Consider the following 23,721-nt stretch of genomic DNA (forward strand, 5'->3'; position numbering starts at 1 on the left):
TGGAAGGTGGACCTGAAATATAAACGTTGAAGTGATCATAAATAGCTTTTCAATTTTCCCCATCCTGTACATGGGCAGTGAGATTGGTGGCGGTGGTAATCAATTTATATTAAAATCTAGAGTTTTTTTTAATTATTGCAATCCAAAGACCCAAAATATACAAACAAAAAAAATAAGAACAATGAGCAAGAAATATTACTACTAAGCAGTCACCTCCATGTAAATTCTGCAGGCGATATAATAATATTTAGAGATGTTTAATGAGATTACATCATCCTCATTTGGCACTAAAAATTGAAGATGCAATTAATTTGAATGCCCTGGAAACTAAACTATTAAAAGGGACATATATTATATTTGGATGTCCTTGTAAAAAAATACAGGGTAAGAAATGTGCTCATCCTGCAAATACTCTAAATATTGGATTTTCTTGGATCTCTCTTCCTAAACGTATTTTCTTTTAAAAAATTATCTGAGTTCAACTAGATCTAAGGTTCTGCTGTAGTTCCAAGGTTACATGTTCATTTTAGATCCAATAGATCCTCTCTAGATTCCCTTCTAGATTACTCCTACATCCATATATCCCACAAAGATCAAAGGTTCTCTGACTTAGGATGGTTTCTCTGAATGCCTCTAGACCAGGGGTGTCAAACACGATTTCATTGAGAGCCACATCAGGGTTGTGTTTGACCTCAGGGGGTGGGGTCATGGTCAGGGTGGGTGTGGCCAGCTTGACATCACTTGGGTCAGGGGCGCCTGTGGTGGCACAAGTGCTCTGCCAGTGAAAATGGGCTCGTGAGCTCCATTTTCGGCTGCAATGGCCTCCAGCAACCCTCTGCCAGTGAAAATGGAGCTCAGGACTGCTGCCCACTGGCCCTCTCAAGCTCCATATTCGCTGGCAGGGGCACTGTGGGCTGTTCCTTTGCTGTTTTTAGGGTGGCCCTGCAGGCCAGATCTAAGCACCCCATGAGCTAGATCAGTGGTGGGTTCTGGATCCTGCTCCAACCAGTACGGTTGGAACTGGCCCAGCGGCGTCCACATGGATGTGCACAGGGCGCGCATGTGTCTTAGTGCCGCCGCAAGCCTCCGCAACGCTCCAGCTGCTCCGGGAGCATTGCGCAGGAGCTGTATGGGCCATGCACATGCGCTGAAGTGCGGAAGCCTTAAAAGGCAGGTAAGGAGCTCGGGTGGGTGGGTGGGCCCTCCGGAGCACCGTACCGGAACTGTATTGGGTGCTCCGGGCAGGCTCCAGTATGCCCGTACTAGGGCATATCGTCTGCAACCCACCACTGAGCCAGATCCAGCCCCTGGGCCTTGAATTTGATAACCATGCTCTAGACTTTCATCTATTTTTCAAGATCAGGATTCCCACTCTTGTGTTTCTAGAGCTAGAAGAACACGAGTAAACCAAATATTAAGAATGCACAAATTGACATTGATCCAAAGTTGAGATATTTGTCCATCCTGAGCTATATATGGGACCAAATAATGTCAAATATCTGAAAGGACAGGAGAATATAATATTTGTCTTTATTTTTCTGAGCTAGTAGAAATGCAACCTCTCCTAAGTGCACTGAGAAATGTCCAACATATTCTTTCATTATTTCTAAATTGTCCAAATAACCTTCACATCTGGATTCATAAGATGGCGGGTGACAAATGTTGTATTCTTTTCATCTCCTGAATTGCAAGCCTTATTAAAATTCACTCCCTGGAAGAAAAAAAAGAGGAAGCTGATCAATACCTATGATAGTGACACAAACTTTAGTTTTTAATTCTACTTTTATCACAGTCGGCTGCATATATTGGTGAGAATAAGCCCCAGCCTCTTAAATTTAACATGTAATATAACGTATCTTCCTTCCGAATCAATGAAAGAGGAAAGGAAGACAATGGCCAAGGATTTTTATGCATTGAAAGTGCAACACAATCCAGTCTCCCTTGCTCTTTTGAATTCCTTGAACAATCGGTTTCTCCTGCCACCCTTTTTCAGTCATTCTTGTCAAAAAGATTGTGACTCTCTAGTCACTCAGCACTTTAAAACTCACTTCTTTTCAGATAACACAAAACCCACTTTCAGCTCTAGCCTTCACTTAAGCCTTTAATATTTTAATATTTGCTTTTTTGTTTTGTTTTACAGTTTAAGAAATGAGGGACAGTCTTCCATTTGCACATCTATATATCTAAAAATGGCTCTTTCTCCCTCTCCCTCTCCCTCTCCCTCTATCTCTTTCTCTCTCTGTGTGTGTGTTTGTGTGTGTGTGTGTGTGTGTTCCAGCATAACTCTGGAACGCCTGAGCAATTGCAACCAAAATTGATACACAGATGACTTACTCTCTGGAAACAAATACTGCGGGGGTAAGACTCCCCTAGCACCCTTTGGGGGGGGGGGGATTCTGTTAAGATATAGCCTGTTGTGTCTTAAAATGGCTTCTACTGTACTGCCATAAAATGGCTTCTACTGTACAGTGCAGTGGAGTTGCTTCACAGTACTCCGCAAGGGGGCTCCCTCTGCTAAGGCGGAAAATCCAACATTAGAAATTACGTTTGGTCCGGACATTTTCAACACGGTGATATCACTTTTCTTGACGCTTCTGGGGGCACAGGGAAAACATTTTTAACTAATTGAATTGTCACCGAAATCAGGGCTCAGGGAGAAGTTGCTCTTGCCATCGCCTCTTCAGGAATTGTGGCGATGTTGATGGAAAGAGGGAGGACAGCCAATTCTGCACTTATACTTCATTCCTTTTCTTGTCTAATACAGAATTGGGATAAATAAATACCTGGGCAACACCGGGTTATCAACTAGTTTAATATAAGAACTAAATGCTGGCCAAGGGTTAAGGTTAGGGTATGTGTTCTGTTACGATACAGCCTGTTGTGCCTTCAAATAGCTTCTACTATACTGCCATAAAATGGCTCAGCGCAGTGGAGTTGCCATGGTAACAGCTTCATAGTACTCCACAAGGGGGCTCCCTCCAATAAGGGGGAAAATCCAACATTAGAAATTATGTTTAATCCGGACATTTCCCCCCTATAAATAAATACCTGGACAATGCCGGGTTATCAGCTAGTATTAAATAAATTAAATAACATCCTAGGATGTAAGCCGTTCCCAGGAAAGCTGCCCTTTGCAATTGACTGATGGTGAATTTGTCAACCATTGACTAATAAAGTGTGCCTTTCAAATACAACCACCTAAAATGTGGTGTCTTGATGCCTCTATTGATAGTGAGAATGGCATGACTTTCATAATTGGGCTTTGGGGAAAAGCAAATCATGTCTTCCTTTTTGTCTGTGAGATGTCATTTTATTTTTATTTTCAGGGCCGGTTTTCTGGCATACCTTGAATTTATCACAGTCTGAATCAGGAAAGATTTACAACTGGACATCAATTCATAGATGTCTCATTACTTTGGACTGGAGGCATGTCAAAGAATAGCTTAAAAGTCTCCATATTTGGCAGGGTTTATTGCTTTCGGTAAGGAATCGTTCACATGATCCCGTTTCTAAAATAATCTCTTCTATTATAACAAAAGCTTGCCGAATAAACTGCTAATCATAACATGCTATGGATGCAATACGACTGCCTGAAATTTCTCAACTTAATTGTCTCCAGAAGCTTTCTCTTTTCTCAGGCCTTCAATCTCCACAATCATCTCTTTTGAAAAGAGACAATGGCTTTATTTCCATAAGTGTTTTTTTCCCCTCCCTAACTTAAAAGCCATTTAGAGGCCAGTCACAAAGGTAAGATCCTTTATAGTTGATGTTTGCAGCAGCCATTACAGTTAAGGAACAGATGATCGGTCTATTTCATGCCGGTCCCTTATGTATTCAGCGATACATCAGTACTATCTAATTTCCTTACGGGTCTGACATTTTGTATTTATAAAGCAAGACAATTCCACATTTGCCATTTTCTCTGACTTAGATATTAGCTGCATTCTTACACTTTTGCTCGACATGACTAGCTTGGTTAGTTTTAATCTTTATGGGGAAAAGAAGGAGACTGAGGCTCAGTCCTCATGTGACCTCCCCCCACCCCACCCCCCAAACTAACAATGGATGGATTTCTCCCTTAATTGTTCTTTAGTTATAATCCAAACTGGACAACCCTCTAAAACAGTGGCCCCAGGGGTGAAATGCTATCGGTTCGGGACAGTTCGCCTGAACCGGTAGTAAAAATGCTACCGGTTCGTCTGAACTGGTAGTAAAAAAAATGCTACTGGTTTCCGCGGACTGGTAAGTCAGCTCTGCGACAATCAGCTGTACCACATGATTTATATTCGCTGGAAATTGTGCGACACAGCTGATTGTTGCACAGCTGATCATCAGTACAACCAGTAGTAAGTTTGACTTTGGAGGGGGGCCAGGCGGGACGTGACTGGGGGGGGCATGGCTAGCTTGACATCACTCGTGTCGGGGGCGCTTGTGGAGGCCCAAGCGCTCTGCCAATGAAAACAGGCTCCAAAGCTCTGTTTTTGGCTGTGACAATCTCCTGCAACCTTTTGCCAGTAAAAATGGCCTTCGTGACCTCTGTTTTTGCCGGCAGAGGCACCGCAGGCCAGTCCTTTGCTGTTTCCAGCCCCCCCCTCCTTTAAAAAAAGAAAGAAAGAACCACTATCTTTTTTCTGAAAGAGCATCAAACCACAAAAATCTCTCTTCTCCCACTAGGCAGGAAAATATTTCTATGGTACTTTAAATACCGACTCCTGTCAAGTCTACCCATGTGGCCTGTCTGTATCTGATTAGTAATTAAATGTGTATGGTCAAGGTCTTGCTCAATTGATAAATGATCCTTGACAGATTGTGCGAACATGGTGACTTCTAAACAAAAGACAAGGAATAATTGGATCTTGCAAGAGGCTGGGAATCAATCACTCTAAAGGGGTCTTCGTCTACCTGCCCTCTCCAGCAGCTCCAGGAGTTGAAATCCCACTCCTTGAATAAACAAAGTTTGCACTGAGTATGAGGATCGGAGGGCGTCAATTATTGTAATGCTTTAATCATAATAAGAACTCAAAAACATTGGCGGTTTTATAGTTAAAGAGATAGGGGTTTTTTTTAATCGTGGGAGGGGGAGTTATAGAGTGAGAGTGGTTTTCTCCCCTACCATCAAAGGATTGGGTTTTTTCCCCTTTAAATATTCTCCAGTATCCTTTGGATCAACTATTGTACTCTCATCTCCATTAAATTGTCCATTTAAAGTGTAAAGCAAACCTTTTTTTGAAAATCCAAACAAGCCTGGAAGATGGTTGGCTTATAAATTGAAAAATAAAGAGATAGAAAATTCATAGCATGATCTTGATAACGTCAATGATCTTGTTACCAGCACTTCTAGAGGAGAAGAGGAGGAAGAAGGAGAACGAGAAGAGGGAGAAAGGAGGGAGGAGGAGGAAGAGAAAGAGGGAGAAGAAGAGGAGGAAGAACCATTAATGGTTAGCCATATTCTGATAAACTGATAGATAATTTATCCTGAAGAAATTCAGCAAAGTTTTCTTTCCTTCAGTTTCTCTGCACACTAAACAGGATGGTTAATTTCAAGAAACCATTTCTCAAAGTTGTTATTACTTCCTTCCTTCCTCTTTCTTTCCTTTCTGTCTCTCACTTGAGATTGTATGGTTCTCATCAAACAGATTCTTTCAGTTAAAAGGCTTTTAACTTTTGAGTAGTAAGTAACTTTAGTTTTCCTATCATTATGTTGTTTCCCCTTATCTTCTTTCGGGCAAGCATCATACTTTCTTACAAAAGTTATACACTTCACTTTAGCTGTTTCTCTCCAGACATGCTTTCTGCTCTCTAAGCCTCTCTGCTATCCAACAAACTTGTCACTAGATAAGAAGAATCACATCACACGCCTCTGAAAGAAATTTCAGAGGCAAATTCTCTTTGAGTAAGAACCAGCAAAAAGAGAAAAGGAAGTATTTTTCTCTAGTGAATCAACTCATAAACGGATGTATCTTTGAATACTTATTAGCAAAGGATAACTGAAAATAAAGTTTTTCCCTGTATTAAACCTATCTTAGACTTCATGTGAAAGTTTTGAGGTGCTTCTGTCTCAAAATACTGGAAAAACACACTGCAGTACAGTTTCTACTGTAGAGGATATTCTACAATTACTACCAACCTGCCTTCCATTGAGTACGAGTCAAAAAGAGGGTCGTGAAAGTATTTACAAACCCCTCGCATCCTGGATATAAATTGTTTCAACTCCTACCCTCAAAACAATTCTAGAGCACTGCACACCAAGACAACTAGACACAAGAAAAGTTTTTTCCCCCAAACACCATCACTCTGCTAAACAAATAATTCCCTCACCATGGTCAAATTATTCACTAAGGCTGCATTTCTTTTACTATTAGTCTTCTCATCGTTCCTATCATCTATTTCCTCCCACTTATGACTGCAGGACTGTAACTTTGTTGCTTGTATCCTTACGATTTATATTGATATTGATTGTTTCCTGATTGCTTATTTGTCCCCTATGACTATCATTAAGTGTTGTACCTTATGATTCTTGATGAATGTATCTTGTCTTTTTATGTACACTGAGAGCATATGCACCAAAGACAAATTCCTTGTGTGTTCAATTACACTTGGCCAATAAAGAATTCTACAGCAGTGGTGTCCAACCTTGACAACTTTAAGACTTGTGGACTTCAAATCCCAGGATTCCATAGAGAACTTGGGGAATTCTGGGAATTGAAGTCCACAGGTCTTACAGGTTGCCAAGGTTAGGCACCTCTGCTCTACAAAAATGGGATTGGATTGTAGTAGAAGGGTACAGATTCCCCATACTTATTCAATAGGTGTCTGGTTTTTTTATGCCACCTGTCTAGATTAGAGGCTCAACCAGTGGTCGGTTTCAAATTTTTTTAGAACCTCTTCTATAGGTGTGGCCTGCTTTGTGGGAGTGGCTTGACAGTCATGTGACTGGGTGGGCATGGCCAACTTGTAAAATGTGGTGAAACTCACTTAACAACACTCTTGCTTAGCAACCAAAATGTTGGCTCAGAAACACTGGCATTTGAAGCATGCAAGTCTTAAAGCTGTCAAGTTGCAAGACCCTTGCACCCCTAACCCTTTAGAAAAAAAACCCACAGGTGTTCAAACTTGATAGCTTTAAGACTTGTGGACTTCAACTCCCAGAATTCCTCCTCCAGTCATGTTGGCTCAGGAACTCTGGCATTGAAGTGTGCAAGTCTTAAAGCTGTCAAGTTGCAAGATTCTTGCACCCCTAACCCTTTAGAAAAAAAAATCCAAGGGTGTTCAAACTTGACAGCTTTAAGACGTGTGGACTTCAACTCCCAGAATTCCTCCTCTCGCTCTTCATCTGGATGATGTCCGGACGGGTAGGGGGAGGGAGCTGGAAGCGGTTCTAAACGGCACTGTAGATTTGTAGAACTGGCAGGAACCCACCCCTGGGCTCAACCCTCCCAAAGAAAGACAGATTAGGCAAATATTAATGAAATTAATTAGAAAACGAGAAGAGCTTTGTTTCAAGCTGTGAGCAAAAATTCCATTAGTACAATGAGCACAAAGTGCCTCTTTCTATCATTAGCATCAATGCAGCCATCCTGTATATTTATCCATTTTGCATTGCAAGCCATGATATTTCAAAGACCTTGTCTATTTTGATTGATAGAAGCAGAGCAAGACGCCAGACTTGTTTGGAATGGAAATGATAGCATTAATATTCAGGATCTCTGTGCGCATTTAAATGTGGATTAAAAATGCATTAGTGGGTCTCCTTTTAAGACATCCTTCCCTTTTGTACATTAAATATTTGAAAAGAATTTGGACTCGCCCTCTCTCACGTGGCGGGCCTGAATGGAAAACAAAAGGAAAGAGGCAACTGAGCTTTTAACAAGTCTTCTCAGGCTAGTTTGCTCAGTGAAGGGGCAAATTGATGGAAAATTTGGAGAGAAATGATTTCGAAAAGTGTGCGGACAACATCTTCAGCGGCTCAATGGTATCCAGGTTGCTTGTTACTGATAAAGGGTAAGCTTTTGAATTAGTGTTGACTCCAGGTGACTGTCTGGACTAATCCTTGCAATTTTCTTGCTACCATTTTTGCATTGTCTTGCCTTTGCCTTCTTTCTAGGGCTGAGAGTGAGTGACTGGCTCAAGGTCTCCCAACTAGTGCAAGACAAAGACTAGACAAGACTAGAATTCATAGTCTTCTGGGGGGGGGGTCTCCTATGTGAGTCAAATTGTTTTCTCTGTGCATCCATGGCATGCAGTGGTGGGATTCAGATATTTTAAAAATTGGTTCGCCCAGGGTCAGGTTGGCTGTTGTGGGCAGCATGGCCCATCCCTGCCCTCCACCTCTGCCGCACATGCCTCCCGCGATGGTCAACATGACCCAGGGCGAACTAGTTGTTAAATTACCACCAGCACCCCGCTATCAAAGTGGATTCTGGGTGCTGTGCTGCAATGGAAAATCAGGTAATGGAATGGCCGGCACAAGGGAAGGAGGAGGAGCAGGGGGAAGAAAGAGGGAAAGCGACCTTCTCCTTCCCTTGTGCTGGCCATTCTGTTGCCCTTTCTCCATTGCAACGTAGCGCCCAGGATCCACTTTGATAGCCGGGTGGTAGTGGTAATTTAACAACCAGTTTGCCTGAACTGGTGCGAACCGGCTGAATCCCACCACTGATACCATGTCACCAGAATGTTGCTGGACACAGCATGATCTTGACTGCAAGGGGATGTAAATATAATTCTTTACAGATAGTCTTTGAATTATGTCCACAATTGAGTCCAAAATTTCCATAGTGAGCAAGACAGTTGTTAAGTGTGTTTTGCCCCATTTTACAATCTTTCTTGCCACAGTTGTTAATAGAATCACTGCAGTTTTTAAATTGGTAGCACAGCTGTTACGTGAATCTCTCTTCCCCGTTGACTTTGCTGGCCAGATGTTCGCAAAAGGGGAAGACCTCAGGACATTTCAACAGTCCCAAATACAGGCCAGTTGCCAAGTGTCCGAATATCGATCATGTGATCACAAGGGAGGCTGCAAGGATCCCAAGTGTGAAAAAAGAATCACAACTCACATTTTCAGTGTCTTTGTAACTTCAAACTAACATTAAACGAACGGTTGTAAGTTGAGGACTGCCTGTACGTAAATAAAGTCTTAATGAGTTCAGGGAATTCATTCGGACTCGCAGGTTAGTGAATTCTGAATCAGGAAAAAACTGGATGCTATGAAAGGCAAAAAAATAAATAAATGATTTGCTGATATTTGCTACTTGGGAGGCAGATGTAGGAGGCCTTCCCTTGAGCATTAAAAACGATAACATCAACTACTTTTGCCTGTTGCTGAGGCTATTGTTTGTTAATAGATTATTTCAGAAAGCAACTCAGGAGGGATTCTATGTGCTTCAAGGGTAATTAAAACTCTGTCTATGCAAGAAGAAAAAGATCTGATTTTTTTTTCTTCCCGAGAAAACAAACTTTCAAAGAAAGTGAAAGTTTTATTTTATCACTTTCAGTTCAGGGTTGGGGGAATAGAATAAAATCCACATTTTAAAAAAAAGCAACGGGGTTGGGTTTATTTCTTTCTTTTCCTCTTTCATGTCTTGTAGATTTTCAGTGGTAACCTTTCTGTTGCTACATGACACACACAGACACACACACACACACACACACACCCTACAGCAGATGTGAGTGCACGTCTCTCTCTCTTTGTGTTGGAAGCTTTAACTTGTCATGAAGAAGTGACAAAAGTCCTATCTATTGAAAGTCCTTTATTTACACTAATGACTGTACATATACAGGTAACCCAAGGAGCGTCTGGGTTGAAAGGATTGTCACAGTCAGCAAGGCTTGGCAAACAGTCTTTCAGAGGAATATTTATCAACACGAACTTTATCTCGTTTGGAGAGCTGCCAGATAACTAGTTTCCAAATGCACGTCAAGGCAAAACTTGGCACAGAGTCTCTTATAGTCACAAACAGAACTTTCCACCCTTGAAATGACAGAATTGTTTCCTGCAAAAGCCCACTCCCCATTCGCTCCTCTTTTGTTTTCTATAGGAGGGACCAATCACCTCCAAGGAGTGGCTTTACTCCTAAGTCGACCCTGCTTTCTTAGTTCTTCTTGTCTTCTGGCAGCTCTGCACATGCACACACTGGGAACAGGCTCCAGCTGCTCCTCTGCCTTACTCCTGTCTTTCTCCCTCTCTGCCTCCGATGCAGAGCCCTTGTCTGAGCTTTCCTCAGCCCCCAGGACTGACCCATGTTCCTCCCCAACCCCCTCACTGTCTGACTCTGCTGGCTGCCAGTGGGCCACAGCAAGGATTAACTGGTGACATCACCGTTGTCCTAGGGACACCCAGTTGGGGGCTTGTTTCATGTCCCTGACAAGAGCCGGAGTGAAGGACGAGAGCTCAACCCCACCTCACAGCAGCTCTTGGGTCTCAAACATGGACTTGCTAACCTCCTGCCCAGCATTCCAATCACTTGAATTGTTGTGTTTTCTGCCTCTGTTCTAACTATACCATGCGTGCATGAAATATGGATGTTTAGAAATGTTTGTGTACAAACAGATTGTCACAAGCAAACAGCCGTGTTTTATTACTGATCAGAGATGGAATCTCAGATTAAAGATGTTAATATAGATATTTTAAAAAGTACAGATTCTAATTTAAGCTGCCTATGGCAGGAACCCAATTTTCAAGTGATAATTAAAATAATTAAAAAAATTCTGTTATCAGCAGAGACAAACATGTTACACACTGGCAGGCGGAGATGAATGCCGAGGCAGTTGGCAGCTTCCCTCTGTAATGAAAAATCAATTTCATGAAGTTCAAACAAGACGAGAAGAGTTTGAGAGTTCCTTCTCTGCAGGGAGGGGAGAGGGAGGGGAAGAGAAATGCTTTTGTTCTTTTGCTTTCTTTTCCTCTGAGAAACATCATCAACAAGATAATTTTAGCAAGACCAGCTCAGGCTGGCATCTCTAAGTAGGATTCTAATCTATATTAGACAGGACAATGGAAGCTTAGTGGAGCTTCTGATCTTTTAAGGATCCATGTATGGGCTTTTTTTCCCCTACTAAAGCTGTAGTCCCAGGACAACTAGTGTCACTTCTTGGGTGTGCATACATGAAGTCATACATACATATAAATAATATGCTAGAATATAGATCCAGTTTTGGTCACTACATTACAGAAAAGATGGAAACTAAAAGTGGAAACTAATCAAGGAGAGAAGCAACTTAGAACTGAGGAGAAATTTCCTGACAGTGAGAACAATGAATCAGTGGAACAGCTTGCCTCCAGAAGTTGTGAATGCCCCAACACTGGAAGTCTTTAAGAAGATGTTGGATAGCCATTTGTCTGAAACGGTATAGGGTTTCCTGCCTAGGCAGGGGGTTGGACTAGAAGACCTCCAAGGTCCCTTCCAACTCTACTATTGTATTGTATTGTATTGTATTGTATTGTATTGTAAGATGTTGCATTTTTGGAAAAAGTGCAGAGAAGAGCAACTAGGAAGATTAAAGGTTTGGGGACTAAAACATACAGTAGAACCTTGGGTCATGAATGCTTCTGACCACAACCAAATCAGGTTCCAACCAAATAAAATTTTCCCACTTTTTTTTTCATGCTGATTTCCCCTTCCGTGTCATTTTTTTTGTCAGCATCAAATTTCCAAAATTAGGTTCGGATAACGTCCAAATCAGATTGTGACCAAAGTTATGGAATGAATTATGGTCATGATCAGAGGTTCTACTGTATAAAGAACGGTTGCAGGAACTGGGCAGGGCTAGTCTAGAGAAAAGAAAGACTTGGGATGACCTGATAGCAGTATTCCAGCATTTGAGAGGCTGGAATGTAATCAAATACAGGTTGTCCTTGAGTTACAAACACAATTGAGCCCAACATTTCTGTTGCTAAGCAAGATGGTTGCTTTTTCCATTTTATAACCTTTCTTGCCACGGTTGTTAAGTGGATCATTGCTGTTGTTAAGTTAGTAACAGAGTTGTTAAGTAAATCTAGCTTCCCCATTGACTTTGCCTGTCAGAAGATTGCAAAAGGTGATCACATGCCTCTGGGACACCGAAACTGTCATAAATAGGAGCAGGGGTGAAATGCTCTGAAGTCTGCTTCACGTGCGCATCAGAAATCGTACAGCATAGCTGATTGTCCCACAGCTGATCGTCGGAGCTACCGGTTCGTCTGAACCGGTAGTAAAAAAAAATGCTACCGGACGATCAGCTGTGCGCAATCAGCTAAGCCATGCAATCTCTAATCATGCAGCACAGCTGATTGTCACACAGCTGATAGTCGGAAGTACTGGTTCACCTGAACCGTTAGCATTTTTTACTACCGGTTTGGGCGAACTGATACTTCCGACGATCAGCTGTGCAACAATCATCTGTGCCCTGCAATCTCTAATCATGCGGCACAGCTGATCGTCACACAGCTGATCGTTGGAAGTACCGGTTCACCTGAACCGGTAGCATTTTTTACTACCGGTTTGGGTGGACCAGTGACATTTCACCCCTGAATAAGAGTCAGTTGTCAAGTATCCACATTTTGATCACAGGACCATGGGGATGCTGTGACAGTCATAAGTGTGAAAAACAGTCATGGCTTACTTTTTTCAGTGCCATTGTAACTTCGAAGGTCACTAAACAAATAGTTGTAAGTTGAGGATTACAGAAAACAAGGCAAAATAAATTCAGGACTAATAGCCCAAGGATGAGAAGGCTGATTTCTTTCTCATCTCATGTATTTGGTATCCACAACAGTCCCACAAAAATGAGCCACAGTGGTTAGAATGTAGTACTGCAGGCTACTTCTGCTGGCTGACTGCAATTTGACAGTTCAAATCTCGCCAGGCTCAAAGTTGACTCAGCCTTCTATCCTTCCGAGGTGGGTCAAATGAGGACCCAAATTGTTGGGGGCAATAAGCTGACGCTGTAAACCACTAAGAGAGGGCCGTAAAAGCACTGTGAAGTGGTATATAAGTGCTATTGCTATTTGCTATTCTTCTGAGTGTTTTACATTTGCAGTCTCTGGGGTTTCAACTAACGTCTGATTGCAAGTTTTGTTCAAATCAAAATGCCAAAGGAATTTGGCTTAGAATGGGCTCCAGGCAGCTACGAAGGAGAAATGTTACTAGTAAATCATAGCCCCTTTCTGTTCATTTATCCCCTCCATTCAGAAATAGGAAGGAGAGAGCTGGTTGTTTGGGTGTGTGAGTGTGCACACGCATACATTTGCATCCTCCCTCTGTCTCTCTCTTACAGCCTCCAGCGTAGGAGACTAACAGCCTATCAAAAAAAATGCAGATATTTAAAACTATACAACAAAGGTTAATAACGTAGTGACATTGAAAATGGCAAATACTGTATATAATCAACATTTTTCCAATGAGCCAGAGAAGGGGTTTAAACCATCTAATTAGCAAAATATGAAAGAGAAATGGCCCCATTGATTCAGCACATTGCTGAACAGAAAAGCAATTTCATACAAGTCTTGGGGCCAAAAAAACAAACACAAAAAGAAGCTAAAATGCAAAGAAACCTTTTCTTCCCAAAGGAAAAAAAAAAAGGAAAAAAGGCCACTAAATCTTCCCATTTATTCATTCAAGTAAAGTTTGAAAGTAACAAACCTGAAATATTAATGTTTTTTCAAGTCTGGATGTGTGATGGTTGCCCAAGCCAAGGTGTTTCAACTAGAAACAGCGGTCGGCAATCTTAAGCACGCAAAAGAGGCACAAAGGTCCTAAACGGAAGCCCCCCATTTAATTTTGGGGCCGACCAGAAGTCCAGTTCCCACACCATAGTGTCTCCTCTTAGAGCTTCCTTTTCCTCTGTTGGCCGGAAGTCCAGTTTCCCCACCATAGAGTCTCCTCCTAGTGCGGCATTCTTTCTCCCCTGCTGATTGGAAGTCCAGTTTCCCCACCATAGAGTCTCCTCCTAGTGCGGCATTCTTTCTCCTCTGCTGATTGGAAGTCCAGTTTCCCCACCATAGAGTCTCCTCCTAGTGCGGCATTCTTTCTCCTCTGCTGATTGGAAGTCCAGTTTCCCCACCATAGAGTCTCCTCCTAATGCGGCATTCTTTCTCCTCTGCTGATTGGAAGTCCAGTTTCCCCACCATAGAGTCTCCTCTTAGTGCGGCATTCTTTCTCCTCTGCTGATTGGAAGTCCAGTTCCCCCACCATAGAGTCTTCTCCTAGTGTGGCATCCTTTTATCTCTACCTGTCCTAACTGAAACCCCTCTCAATTGTGGAGTCGACCAGCGACAGGAAGCCGCAGCAGAGGAATGTAAGAGCCATAAGTGGCTCCAGAGCCATGGGTGCTGACCCCTGAACTAAAAGCACAGTACAGTATGTCTCCGTGGGAAGTATACCCCAAAAGGACAGTGCCAGAAAACTCACAGCACCAGAAACCTGAGAAAACATTTCCATTTCCTCCCGATCAGTGGGACTCGGGAGGCAGAGAATAGATGGAGGCGTGGCCAGCCAGATGTGGTATTTACCAGTTCTCTGAACTACTCAAAATTTCCACTACCGGTTCTCCAGAACTGGTTAGAACCTGCTGAATACCATCTCTGGCTACATCCTACTTGGGTACCACTCATCCGCCAAAATTAGGCTGGCCCTTTCCTTGCTATGCACATGAGCAATTGTGGCAACTGTGCTTTTCTTGAAAACCTTTGCACAGGGAAGTCGCACATAATTGGGAGCCTTTGATCCAGGCCCTTTACATCTGCTTGGCATGTTTTAATGGTGATGGATTGGCCCCCTAGTAGGCATGGCATAACTACGTAAAGGAATAAATAACCGGTGTGAGTTGCCGTATCGCCTTTTGAAGCATTCCTAGAAGGTGAAACATCACACAATGGTCCCATGCCCCCGAGCTGTTCGTACGTCTCTCCCTCCCCTCCCCATAGCAATTTCTGCCCCTGCTGTTGAATAGAGAAGCATTTGCTACGCAGCAGGCAGTCCTGAAGGGATGGCGAAGGGAATACTTTTGGGGAGCCATCAAAAGAGGAGTAGGAAGGATGAAAATAAACTTCCGTGCTGTGCATGATTCTGTCACTCTCCATTAATTGCCGAGAATGAAGCTGTAATGGTTCTTTTGGTGCAATGGTTCATTGTTTTCTTCGTTTTATATATGGGGAGTTTACATGCAAAGGAGTTCCGAAAGCCATTGGAAAAAAGTTCCCTTTTAGGCTATTGAGAGGCAGGGAGGTAGAAACAGTTGCCGCTTTGTGTTATTCCTCTCCCCCCTCCCTCTCTTTTCTTAACTTTCAGCTTTTTGATGGTTTATTATCATCAAGGGCATTGGCGCCATTGTTTAGGAATGCATAATGTGCAATTGCGCGTTCGTTTTCTCTCCTTAAGTCTTTCAGGTCCTTTTCATCTCGTGCTCCTGACCAAATAAGTCTCTTTAGATTCTGGTTTTCCAATTGCCTGCTTTCAGTTTGCTGTACTGCCTAAAGGGCTACGGTTTTCTTTTTTCTTTTAATTCATTCACTCAGGTAACCCTTGACTTATGACCGCAATTGGGACCGGAATTTCCATTGCTAAGCCAGGCAGTGGTGAAGTGAGATTTCTGCAAGCTTTTATATGCCACGGTGGAGCAGGGTGGCTCGCGGGGTTAGGACGCTGGGTTGACAAGCAGCACGCGTTTGTTCGAGACCCGAGTTCTGCCATGGGAGAGGGTGAGCTCCCATCCTTCCCTCCAGCTCCTGCAGAGGACATGAAAAGAGTCCCCCAGGTGGGCAATGGCGATGTCGTTGGCTAATCCTTTGAACCCGGGAACACTTTGGTCAGGGGTGGTATTCACTCATCTTCCCTACCGGTTCGCAAATGTGATCACGCTCGCTTCACTCACTTGCGCCCCATTGGCACCTGCGCTCAGGCTTCCGCGCATGCGCTTTGGCTAAAAGAAAGTGCCTAAATAGGCCAATGCCATAGAGCCGGGATGGATTCTGCCCCGAGTGCAATGAATGCCATGGTGGTTAAGAAAGTGACAGCAGACCTTCGTTGAATCAGGCTAAGTCTCTCAATTTCCTAAATTAAGTACTGTTGAAGTCAGAATATGGTAGTTCCTTCAAGGTTACGGGAGCACTCACAGTACCATCAACCCATGTTTGTTACCCTGTGAACAGTACAAGCACAAGTTGACCCGCCATACATTTCCGAGTAAAAAGAACTTTGATTTGCCCCCTCTGTCTGTGAAATGGGCACTTCTGGTTCCTAGCTGATAAGCTTGTCTTAAAATGGCAAAGAGAACCTGTGCTATATTGACTGCTTTCTCTTGGTTGTCCCATATCAATAGGAAAGCTCTCCGCGCTCTGGGTTTATGGCTTGAGAAGGGCTATGCGAAGAGAATGGAAGAGGTGACGTGTGTTCATTTGTACGGCTTATCCCGCATGAGCACTGTGCCTTGCGCAAACAACCACAACTTGAAATATCCCTAAGAAAGGCAGAGGGAGAGAAAGGAGGCCGCCCTTGATCAATCTGCAATGTTTGCACAGCTTTATTACGCTCACAAAGATGTGGCTTTGCAACAAAGCAGTGATGGCTTGGGCTGTTGTTATGCGCGTTCACCTCTCAAGCTCGTTTGCAAAATTTGGAACGCATCCCCCAACAGGTGATCTGTTCACTCTTTCCATCCCTGGACAATGTTTTTTTTTTTTCCTAATCGGTGAAACCATTAGCATTCAAATGTTCTCCTTCGCACAATGGGGTCGGTTTTGAAATATTGTCGTTTTCTTCCTTCATGATATCAACACAAAGCAGTTCACGCTCTATTTAAAAGAAAATTGGCAACCTTCTTGCTACAAGCATTGTATTAGGCACAATATTAGGCATTAGTTATGCAAGGCACCATTAGTTGTCATTTTCCAAAAATAAAAAGGGGAGAGAGAACACGAACAAATAGCAATTTTAAAAAAAAAGGATGGTTCGAATGATCAAAACTGCTTTTATATATCCAAAGCAGAAATATGTCTCGTAGGGAAGATACTATTTGCTGATGTTTACCTTCACTGGTCACAACTATTTAAGTGCTCCTGGACTGTTTCAGCTCCCATTGGTTGACCTTGTTACTAAGCCCTATTCCAGTTCATGAATATATCCACACTGACCCCATCCCCATCCCCATCCCCATCCCCATCCCCATCCCCATCCCATCATATCCTCTCTAAGCGGTTTACAGAGTCAGCCTCTTGCCCCCATCAATCTGGGTCCTTGGAAGGACAGAAGGCTGAGTCAAACCTGAGCCTGGTGAGATTTGAACTGCCAAATTGCAGGCAGCTGTCAGTCAGCAGAAGTAGCCTGCAGTACTGCATTCTAACCACTGCGCCACCACGGCTCTTAAGTGGGCGTTACTAATGTGACCAAAGTCCCATTAAAATGTTCAGCAGAATCCTTCCGCTCTTGCAGAAGACCTCACTTTGAATCTCTCAGATTCAAGAAGGAGTACAAAACAGAAATAAACCAGGGGAAAGGGTATCTCTGAAAAGTGCCTTGAGTGCCAGCTCCATAAGAGAGGTAAATCAGCAAAAATGTCTTTGAAGTCAAGGGATTTACACCCACTTATGTCGGCCTAATAACTTTTGCTGACAGTGTGATACCAGATGGCATTTGGTAAGCAAAAGAATTATTTCAGTATGTGGCTTTCAGCCCTGCACTAACCATTTTCAAAAAAAAAGTCTGCAAGGAACACCCACTTCTTCAGCAACACAAATAAGCTATTCTCTCTCTCTCTCTCTCTCTCTCTCTCTCTCTCTCTCTCTCTCTCTCTCTCTCTCTCTCTCTCTCTCTCTCTCTCTCTCTCTCTCTCTCTCTCTCTCTCTCTCTCTCTCTCTCTCTCTCTCTCTCTCTCTCTCTCTCTCTCTCTCTCTGACAGATCTTATGCCAATTTAGATATTAAACCTCCTCAATCAGGGCAGGATAGGATGGAGAGAGAAACAGAGAGCATAAAATTAACAGTGGGGAGAAAAATGCATAAGTTATGTCATCAAGTGTAGGTAATCCTTGATGATTGAGCCCAAAATATCCTATTTTATGTTTTTTTTTCATGCCCCAATTCTTAAGTAAATAGAAAATAGCATGTAGACTTATATACTGCTTTATAGTGTTTTACAGCCCTCTCTAAGCAGTTTACAGAGTCAGCAACAATTTGGGTCGTCATTTTACCGACCTCAAAAGGATGGAAGATTTTGTCAACCTTGAGCTGGTCAGAATCGAATTCCTGGCAGTGAGCAGTGAGTTAGCCTCCATGACTCCATTCTGACCACTGTACCACCATTGCAGTTGCTAAGTTGTTAACATGTTGTTAAGTGAATCTGGTTTCCCCATTGACTTTGGGGTTAAGACAGATGGTCGCAAGAGGTGATCACATGACCCTAGGAAACTGCAAACATTGTAAATCCATGCCAGTTGCCGATTTTGATTACATGACCATAAGGATGCTGTAATGTTCATAAGTGTGAAAAATGGCCATGTCACTTTTTTCAGTGCTGTAAATTCAAATGACCACTAAACAAATGGTTGTAAGTTGAAGACTACCTGTATTTTACATTTGGTTATAAAATTGAAGATGGACCATACCAGGGGTAGGTTCCTGCCAGTTCTAACCTCTTCTATAGAAGAGGTTCCACAAATCTACCATGCCATTTAGAACCGGTTCCAGATCCCTCCCCCCGCCCGTCCACATCACACTTGCCGCGCCCGTCGCTGACTGATTGGCTGGCTCACTAATTGCCCCGCCTGGCTCTAAGAGTCCTAGCTAAACCTTAAAGTATTAAAGCTGTCAAGTTTGAACACCCCTGGTGTTTTTTTCTCTCTAAAGGGTTAGGGGTGCAAGGGTCTTGTAACTTGACAGCTTTAAGACTTGCGGGCTTCAATGCCAGATTTCCTGAGCCAATATGACTGGAGGAGGAATTCTGGGAGTTGAAGTCCACAAGTCTTAAAGCTGTCAAGTTTGAACATCCCTAGGGTTTTTTTTCTAAAGGGTTAGGGGTGCAAGGGTCTTGTAACTTGACAGCTTTAAGACTTGCACGCTTCAATGCCAGAGTTCCTGAGCCAACATTTTGGTTGCTAAGCAAGAGTGTTGTTAAGTGAGTTTCATCACATTTTACAAGTTGGTCACGTCCACCCAGTCACATGACTGCCAAGCCACTCCCACTCGGTCACATGGCTGGCAAGCCGCTCCCACAAAGCAGGCCACACCTACAGAAGAGGTTCTAAAAAAATTTGAAACCCACCACTGGATCATACCTTTAGAATAGATAGCAAGCTCTAGTCATTCATTGGCATCCTTCAGTCTCAAAAGACTATGGTATCGTGCTCTGGAAAGAAGTCAAAGCTGGAGTGTCCTCTCCAGAGCACGAGGCCTCGGTAGATAAATATGGAAGATAGACTGTTACCCAAGCAGCAGATCCCCCCTCTTCATGTCCCTGAAATAGCCCAATGGAACGGCAGAGCCGATACAATTGGTTCCAGCTGCGTCACAGGAGTTACAAGAATGTGGTTGTACACAGCGATGAACTGCTTCCGGGACTCTGGCTCCAAGTTTTGCCTTGAGGTTGACTCCTGAAGCCTTTTCCAGTAGTGGATCTAGCCACAAGGCAATGGAGGTTTGTAATCAGAGTTTCCCTTCTCCTAGAAGAAGATGGTCCTGCCGCTTTATCTGCCGTTGGGGCGTAGAGCCCTCTTCCGCCTTCAAAACCGTTGACCGTCTTCTCCTGTAACCCTGGAAAGGGGCCCTTACGAGGTGCTACCAGCCGGGCCAGCTGGACCAAGGTTTTTTAAGGAGGTGTTACTCCTCCATCACTCACCCTTTGTCCTGGCTTGTGACAGGCAGAGCCTGGCTTCCCAAAACGTTGGGCCCAGGATGGCGGGTTTAAGCTCTAGTAACTGAGGGAATAAACACAGAAAAAAAAGTTCTTTTGGGTGCTTTCTGTTAAAAAACAAAATATCGCCTACATGTTTTCAATGATCGTGTAGTTTTTTCTTTACATATTTTGTGACTTTTTTTTTTTAACATGCTGGAGAGCCTTTGGAGACGATTTACCCTGAAAAATCTTCCTATATTCCTTCCTTCAGTCAGATGAAAGAGGTTGAACTTTTGAAATATACTTCAAAGGAAAAGGAACAAAACAGTGAAATCCTAATGAATGAAGTGTGAGATTCTTTCAAGTATTTCATTACAAGATGGTTTGTAAAGAAAACAAAGAGGATTAATGCCATGCCTTTTGTTGTATAATTCTTTCCCTATTGTTGGGCAAACTCCATAGCACCCCATGTTCCCACTCAATCTGGAAAGGAAAACATTAGGTCCTCACCCCAAATATATATATATAAAAAAATAGAAACCTAACAGAAATTGGAATCCTTAACCATCCTGAGAACTGGGAAAAAATATCGAGACAGTTTGGCCTAGTGGTTAAAACCCCAGGCTAGAAATCAGGAGATGGTAAATTATAGTCCCATTTTAGCAGTGGTGGGATTCAGCCGGTTTGCACCTATTTGGGAGAACCGGTTGTTAACTTTCTAAGCAGTTCGGAGAACCGGTTATTGGAAGAAATCTCCTTTTGTTTTTTTTCCCACTTTACAGGGCTAATCCTGTAAGGAAGGCAGGAAGGAAACATTCTGGTTGTCAAACTGTGGTTTTCTTGACAAGCCATTTTTCTTTTGGATTTCAGGCCTGCCACTGGTGTTCTTTCTAGCTTCATCTTTATTGCCCTGATTACAGAAACTGCCTCTCTGGTTAACCCTCATGACATTGTAACAGCTAAGTGAAGTGCCCATCGACCTGAGTGACGTTGAGTTGGCCACGCCCACCCAGTCACATGACCACCGAGCCCCGCCTATCCAGCTGGTCATTAGGGCAGAGAACCTGTTGTTAAATTATATGAATCCCACCACTGCACCTTAGGCATGAAAACCAGCTGAGTGACTTTGGACTTATCACCAGGTGATGGTGAGTTCTAGTCACAACACAACATAAAGTAACATAACACCGGTAGGAATTAGTGATAGTAGATTTAGAGGGGAGGGGGAGAAGCTCATTTCACTGGAGTGGCTGGCAGATATCTCAGAAATGGCTTCCTTCAGCAAAGAATTCATTTCATGAATGTCAGGGTGGTTAATCCTGATCTATGCTGATTGACAGTGGAGCTGTAAAAAGCTGGATGGATATCTTTTCTCCCCCCCCCCCTCCCACCCCATGCAAAACAGATGCTTGATCACGTCTTGTACTTTGCTCCTGTTTTGGAACCTCGGGACTGTCATGCAAACAAATAAAAGGGTGGGAATAAATCTCACAAGCTCAGCACCCAACGGCTGGAAGGCTGCTCCTTGCAAAAATTTAGAAAAGGAAAGCAAAGCGTTCTTCCACATTTGCCTAAAGGAAGCCTCGCTAAATATTAAAAGCAAATAATAATCCTTGGACATGGCTAGGAAAATGTGCGGGGAAGGCAAGAGGCAGCAGAAGAGCCCTCGGGAGAATGCACAGCTGTAATGGCCTGCCACTTTGGAAATAAACATTGATGACAAATGGAGGAAAAATATCAACCAGCAGCTCCGACTGACAGTGAATAAATGAGCGGATGAATAAATAAATGGAAATGCGAGGAAGAATTGCTGCTTTCCTTGGAGAGAAATATTTTTTTAAAAAAATGTATTAAGTTTGGGGTTGTGGTGCTTTTTAATTGTTTTGGATTTTGCATGAAAATCTATACCAGTAAATAAAAAGAGAGAATGGGGAAAAAATCTTTGTGATCCCCGAGGGGGGAAAATTGATTGGAGAAAACATGGATGAAGTGGAAATCCACCAGAAAAAAAAAGGAATAGGTAAATCACACACAGTTGTACCTTGCATTACTGTGGGCAGGGGTGTGTTATAGTTTGACAATGGCAACTGCAAACAGGGGCCTCATAAACTTGATCCGATAGCAGTGGGGCAAATGGTTAAAGCAGTGGGACTTGGGAGGATAAAGAGGCTTTAACTCAATATTTCTGAAATTTGGTCCCTTTAAGTGGTATGGACTTCAATTCTCAGAATTCCAGAGTCCCAGAATTCACTTGGCTTCCCTTCCTCTTAAAGGGACCAAGGTTCAGAAACACTGAATTAAAACCTCTTTATCCTCCCAAGTCCCAATCCTCTATGCTTACTTTAGAAAAAGAACACAAAAAAATCCAAAAAAATCAAGAATATTACAACTAGGACGAGGATTTGATGTCGATGATGAAGATGAAAATGAGGTTGATGATTTATGCAATTTATGCAACTTCCTATTTCATGTATGTGATTCAATTTTTTTTACTATCGATTCTGTGGCCGTGGCTTGGTGGGTGTGGTGTGGCTTGGTGGGAATGGCAGGAGAAGGATACTGCAAAATCTCCATTCCCCACCCCCACCCCACTAACCTGCTTTCCAGCTCCTGTGCCTGGTAACAAAAGAAGACCCAGCTGATCAGCTGGGACTCAGGAGGCAGTGAAAAGATCAGGGGCGGGGCCAGCCAGAGGTGGTTTTTGCTGGTTCTATGAACTACTCAAAATTTCTGCTACCAGTTCGCCAGAACTGGTCAGAACCGGCTGAATACCATTTCTGTTCTGAATGCTCAAGGGCAGGCTCCTGTAGAGCACATTACAATAATCTGTTTGGGAATAAACAGGTCACAACTGATTGAGAGCAGAGCCTTCTGGTCCAGGAAAGGGTGCAAGGGTTATATTCCAATGTTTTGATCATGTTATGAAATTAAAAGTGAATAAGAAAGAGCGGCGTGGTGGCCTAGAGGTGGTGTTCTCATCACACAATCAGGACGCTGTGAGTTCAATCCTAGGTAGCAGCAGATATTTCACCTTCTAGGTGCAAAGAGAAAATATCTGCTGCGAGCTCTGTATAGGCTTCAGGAAGGCATCCAGCCAGTAAATGCCCAGCTCCATTCAGTCACTCCGACTTGACTCCACTCAAGGCAAAGGATTACAGCATCGTAAAAAGGAAAAAAGAGTGACTAAGAAGATATTTGGGGGAAGAGTCATCGTTTATATGTTTTAATGCTTTCCTATTCCTGCCCTAAATCAACAATTAGAGTTTGAGATGGGATTAATTACTTTTTGGGATTCTTGGTGCTTTCTGAACTTGGTGGTTTTCTTGCAGATGTTTCATTACCGAACTATGTAACCTGGTCACTGTTAGAAGATTATTTTTTCCTGGTGTGAATGCATATATCAACAATTGGACAAGATTAGGCCCTCTAAACACTCTAAGGCCAAATAGGACCTTCGGTTGAAAAGGTTTCTGAACCTAGACTAAATGGCCTGCAATGGAGTTCTGAGATGGTGGTCAGCCCCAAGGCCACAATTAGTGTTTTTAGACACATGCAGGACATGAATGTTAAAAAAAGAAGTGATTGGTGTTTTGATTTCATGTAATTGAAATATAAGCTTAATTAAAAGCACATTAAATTAAATACATCTCTCTAATAGAATTACTCCCCATATATTTAATAATTCTCTTCACATTAAAATTTACAGTTCAGTGATAACTTTTGGAAGGAACAGGTATAAAAAGGTTTTAGGGACCTACATGTCCTTGGGGCAGTGGTGAAATTCACATTGTTTTACTACCAGTTCTGTGAGCATGTCTCGGTGGGCATGGCAGGGGAAGGATACTGTAAAATCTCCATTCCCTCCCCACTCCAGAAGAAGGATACTGCAATATCATCATTTCCTCCCAATCAGCTGGGACTCG

At 42.9% G+C, this 23,721-nt stretch overlaps 1 long non-coding RNA gene across 1 annotated transcript in view; it reads right to left on the reverse strand.

Annotated features, from left to right (window-relative positions):
* Positions 1-1,218: 1,218 nt before the first annotated feature.
* The window catches only part of LOC309397091, a 53,204-nt gene continuing 30,701 nt past the window's right edge, over positions 1,219-23,721 (reverse strand). Inside the window, exon 3 of the long non-coding RNA XR_014176206.1 lies at positions 1,219-1,711. This is a non-coding gene — a long non-coding RNA (uncharacterized lncRNA). The remainder of the gene's footprint in view (positions 1,712-23,721) is intronic.

This window comes from Natrix helvetica (genome assembly GCF_964273705.1).
Source record: "Natrix helvetica genome assembly, chromosome: 9".
NCBI lineage: Eukaryota > Metazoa > Chordata > Lepidosauria > Squamata > Natricidae > Natrix > Natrix helvetica.